Below are 5531 nucleotides of genomic sequence, written 5' to 3' on the forward strand. Positions count from 1 at the left end.
TCGGGAGGCAGCGCGCGGCTCTCAGGCCCCGACGCCTGGTGCGCCCGCCGGGCTGAGGAGCAGGCAGAAGAGTGCCTCCAGGATGCGGTTTGGGGAACGAACGCCGACGGGAAGGAGGGCAGCCGGGAAGAGGAACGGAGGGGAGACGGGGTGAAAGTGATTGCTCCCCACCGGGGAGCCGCTGCAAACTCGGGGCGGAGCTGCGGCTCGGAGCCCCGCCCCTGGTGACTGCGGCTACGGACGCCGGGTTTCCACGGAGACGGGGGCGGAATTTCCGACGTCAGGCGGTGAGCGAGAGTAAAAAAAGCACCAACTTTTTCCTCTCTACACTCAAGCTTTCCAGCCTCAGAACTGGCATTGCACCTGGAGGGAGCTCTGGGTCTCCGTGACATTTCCTGAAGTCTGCGACCAGACAGGAAGCAGTCGTTGGGGGCCGCGCACAGGTGGGTGCAGGAGCCTGGGCTGCCAGAAGCTCCCAGGCCAGTGGTCGCCAGGGCCTGGGGCTTCTGACCCTCAGTGAAGCGGCGAATCCCTGCGCTGTGCGCTTTGCCGACTCCTGGGCTCCTCCACGTACCAGCCTCGTGGCCTTGGCCACGTTACTTAACTCCTCCGAGCCTCGGTTTCCTCCCCAGTGAACAGCAGTACCGAAGCGGAGGGGTTGCTGCGAGGAATATACCAGCTGAGATAATGAGATAATGCGTGTGACAAAAAGCACCCAGGAAGCGCCCCAAAACGTCAGCTGGTGTTCTCCTTCCTCTCCAGAAACAAACATGCAGCTCGTGTGCCAGACGGACACGTGGCACATGGGTTGGGGTGGGCACGTTCTCCAGATACAGAGGGTGTTACTGCGCGGATCAGCAGTGGGGAGTGCAAAATGAATTACTTCTGTTTTGCTGAGAGGTTTGTAACAGAGGGAGAAAGCTCTGCAACCGAGTTTGCCTTTCCCCGGAATATACTGCCAGCTTTCTTCGTAAGCAAGCAAAATAGACACTATTTTCAAAGGGCATGATGTTCTGATGATCAAAGGGAGGATCCTAGGCAAGGGCTCAGATGTTACAATGCTCAGTGATTAAATACCGAGATACAATATAAATAAAAATGGTATAGCCACACAATGGAATAGTGTTCAGCCATAAAAGCAATGAAGGAATAGGGAGCCCAGAAATAAAACCTAACATATACAGTCAAATGGTTTTCAACAAAGGTGCCAAGGCCATTCACTGGGGAAAGGACAGTGTTTTCAACAAATGGTGTTGGGAAAATCAGATACCCACATGCAAAAGTATGAAGTTGGAGCCATACCTTACACCAGTGATGGCGAACCTTTTGAGCTTGACGTGTCAGCATTTTGAAAAACCCTAACTTAACTCTGGTGCCGTGTCACATATAGAAATTTTTTGATATTTGCAACCATAGTAAAACAAAGACTTATATTTTTGATATTTATTTTATATATTTAAATGCCATTTAACAAAGAAAAATCAGCCAAAAAAATGAGTTCGCGTCACCTCTGACACACGTGTCATAGGTTCGCCATCACTGCCTTACACCATACACAAAAATTAACTCAACGTGGATCAAAGACCTAAGCCTAAAAAACTCTTAGAAGAAAACATGACATAAAGCTTATGTCATTAGACTTGGCAATTTCTTCAAAAGCACAGGCAACAAAAGGAAGATACATTGGGTTACACCAACATTTAGAACTTGTGCATCCAAGAACACAATTAACAGACTGAAAAGGCAATCTACAGAAGGGGAAATAGTTGCAAATCATATCTGATAAAGGGTTAATATCCAGAATATATGTAGAATGCCTACAATGCATCATCAACAACGAAAAAACCCAAGTAATGGGCAAAGTAAAAATCAAGGCAAAATCCTTAGCAAGATATAGCAAACAGAATTTGACACAACTTAAGAAGTGTTATATACTACTAGAGGCCCGATGCATGAAATTCATGCAAGAGTAGGCCTTCCTTCCCCCGGCTGCCGGCACCAGCTTCCCTCTGGCACCCGGGATGTGGGCTTCCCTTGAAGCCCCAGCTTCCTCAGGAAGGTTGTCCGGAAGGACATCCAGTCTAATTAGCATATTACGCTTTTATTATTATAGATTACCAAGAGGAGTTTATTCCAGGGATGCAAAACTAGTTTAAAAAAATCAGACTAGCCTTGGCCAGATAGCTCAGTTGGTTAGAGTATCCTCCGATAGGCCAAGGTTGCAGGGGTGATCCCTGCTCAGGGCACATACAGGAATCAACCAATGAATTCACAAAATACGTGGAACAACAAGTGGATGTCAAGGCACATACCCTGGTTGTGGGTTCAATCCCCAGCGTGGCGCCTGTAGGATGCAACTTGCTCTCAAAATCAATTTGAAAAAAATGATAAATTTTATCTCATGTGCTCTTGGCCAAAATTTTTTTAAAAATACTTATTTTTATTGAGTTCAGAGAGGAAGAGAGAGGGAGAGAAACATCAATGATGAGAGAGAATCATTGATCGGCTGCCTCCTGCATGCCCCGAAAACGGATTGAGCCACATCCCGGGAATCCAACTGACTTACTTCCTGGTTCATAGGTCAACACTCAACCACTGAGCCACATCAGCCAGGCTCAGCTCCACAACGTTTTACCTGTGTATATACTTGTTTGACCTCCACTGAGATCAAGATATAGCATATTTTCAGCACTCCAGAGAGCTCTCTTAAAATTTTGGTCAATAACTGCTCAGCTGGTGTGGTTCAGTGGTTGAGCATCGACCTATGAACCAGGTCACCATTCCATTCCCAGACATACCCAGGCTGCAGACTCAAATGCCAGTAGGGGGCATGTAGGAGGCAACCGATCAATGATTCTCATTCTCTCTTATCATTGATGTTTCTATCTCTCTCCCTCTCCCTTCTTCTCTGAAATCAATAAAAATATATTTTTAAAAAAACATTGTGGAGCTGTACACAATATTTGTACATTTCCTTTAGGTAACGCATACCTAGATAAAGTGCTGGGGCTGGGGTGGGGAGGGAAGGAATGAAGCAGACACTCACTACAATGTGGATGATCTCTGGCAACACTTTGCTAAGTGAAAAAAGCCAGTCACAAAAGATCACGAATTGTAAGATTCTATTTACATGAAATGTGCAGAACAGCAAATCTATTCTGTAGAGCCAGACAGTCGTTGTCTAGAGCTGGGGAAGAATGGACGGCAAGTGTCTGCGAATGTGGACAAGGTTTCTTTTTGGGGTGATGAAAATGTTCTAAAGTTAGATGTGGTGATGGTTGCACAATTCTGTGAATACACCAAAAACCACCGAATTGCGCACTTTAAGTGGGTTAATTTTATGATTTGTGAATTATGTTCCAATGCTGTTAAGTGGAAGTAGCCTTCCTAGAGCAACACTGTCAGAAAGAATTTAATGTTGTTGAGTTTCTTCTTTTTACCTCCGGTATCCCCAGCCACCACTGCTGGCGTCAATCTCTTCCACACCATTGTGGTTGTCAAAAGTCTGCTTGAAATTTCCCTAGAAATTCACCCTCTAAGGCACTGTATCTTCTTTTCTTTGTGCTTTATACACTTTGCTACACAGTGAAACCTAGTGACTCATGCCTTTAAAATGTCAAGAGGTCTTCCATTGAGTAGCTATGCTTTTTTTAAAAAAATATATTTTATTGATTTTTTACAGAGAGGAAGGGAGAGGGATAGAGAGTTAGAAACATCGATGAGAGAGAAACATCAATCAGTTGCCTCCTGCACACCTCCTACTGGGGATATGCCTGCAACCAAGGTACATGCCCTTGACTGGAATCGAACCTGGGACCCTTGAGTCCGCCGGCCAACGCTCCATCCACTGAGCCAAACTGGTTAGGGCGAGTAGCTATGCTTTTGATATAAACAAGCATCTTTTGTTCATATATTTACTAAACATTTACTGTTCAAAGTCTGTAGTGTCTTAGTCAACAGGGCTATTGAGTTCAAGTAGTCTTTTTTTTTTTTTAATCTTAAAAAGAGGAAGGGAGAGAGAAAAAGAAAAACATCGATTTATTGTTCCACTTATTTATACATTCATTTATTGATTCTTGTAGGTGCCCTGACCGGGGATCGAACCCACAGCCTTGGCGTATTGGAATGATGCTCTAACCAACTGAGCAACCCGGCCAGGAATTCAGGTAATCTTGACTTGGACCTCACAAATTCCTACTTGCTGGTACATAAGTTGGATCAAATTCCTTAATCTCTCCAAATTCCCATTCCCTCACTGTAAACTGGGGGGGAAAGTAGTCCCCAAGACTGTTGTAGGATTGGATGAGATAAGGCATAGAAAGTGCCTAGTCCAGTGTCTAGCACATCATAAGAACCAATGGATGTTGCTTATTATTACAAAGTGTTAATGACTCTTAGATTCCTCCTACAATTAATTGCACAATCTGTTGGCAGGTAATCATGACCCTTCTTTCTCCGTTGAGAAATTATGAAAACAATTACAGGTTATTGTAGAGGTTCTTAAAAGTGTGCTCCATTCATTCACAATAGCCAAAAGGTGGAAATCACCCAAATGTCCACCCGAGGAAGAATGGATAAATAAAAAGGCTCCAGACCAGCCACGGAGGCATCACCTGGAAACTTTTTAGAAATGCAAATCCTTGACCCACTGAATCAGAAACATTGGGGGTGGGCCCCAGCGATCTGTGTTTTGACAAGCCCTCTAGGGAATTCTGATGCACGCTCAAGTTTGAAAAGCAATGAGTGGTAGCACAGTGTTCAAAAGGGTGGGTTCTAGACCAGACCACAAGTGCTCAAACCTTGACTGGCTCAGCCACTCGCAAGCTGTGTTATATTAGACGAGTAAATTAGGCCTCTCTCTACTCCAAGCTGTTTTCCCAGCTGTAAAATGGGGCTGAGGACAGAACAGACTTCCTAAGATTGTTGTGAAGGGCTTTACAACAGCATCTGCCACATAGTAAGGGCTCAGTAGACGGTCGCTATTATAAACTACTTTTTCGCTAAAATGAGAAATATAAGAAATTGCCCAAGTTCATATCATTACATGGGAACAATATATGGAAAGTTGGATCAGTAACACACATAGAATGTCTACAAAAAGTTTTTTTAAAAGTCTCAATGGGCCCTAGTTGGTTTGGCTCAGTGGATAGAGCGTCAGCCTTCGGACTGAAGGGTCCCAGATTCAATTCTGGTCAAGAGCACATGCCTGGGTTGCAGGCTTGATCCCCAGTAGGGAGCATGCAGTAGGCAGCTGATCAATGATTCTCTCTTATCATTGATGTTTCTATCTCTCTCTCCCTCTCCCTTCATCTCTGAAATCAATAAAAATATATTTTATAAAATAAAAATAAAAAGTCCCAATGAACCCTGCCTGTGTGGCTCAGTGTTTGAATGCTGACCTATGAACCAGGAGGTCACGGTTGGATTCCTGGTCAGGGCACATGCCCGGGTTTTGGCTGCATCCCCAATGTGGGGTGTGCAGGAGGCAGCCATTATCATTGGTGTTTCTATCTCTCTCTTCCTCTCTGAAA

The sequence above is a fragment of the Myotis brandtii genome, unplaced genomic scaffold (assembly GCF_000412655.1).
Source record: "Myotis brandtii unplaced genomic scaffold, ASM41265v1 scaffold463, whole genome shotgun sequence".
NCBI lineage: Eukaryota > Metazoa > Chordata > Mammalia > Chiroptera > Vespertilionidae > Myotis > Myotis brandtii.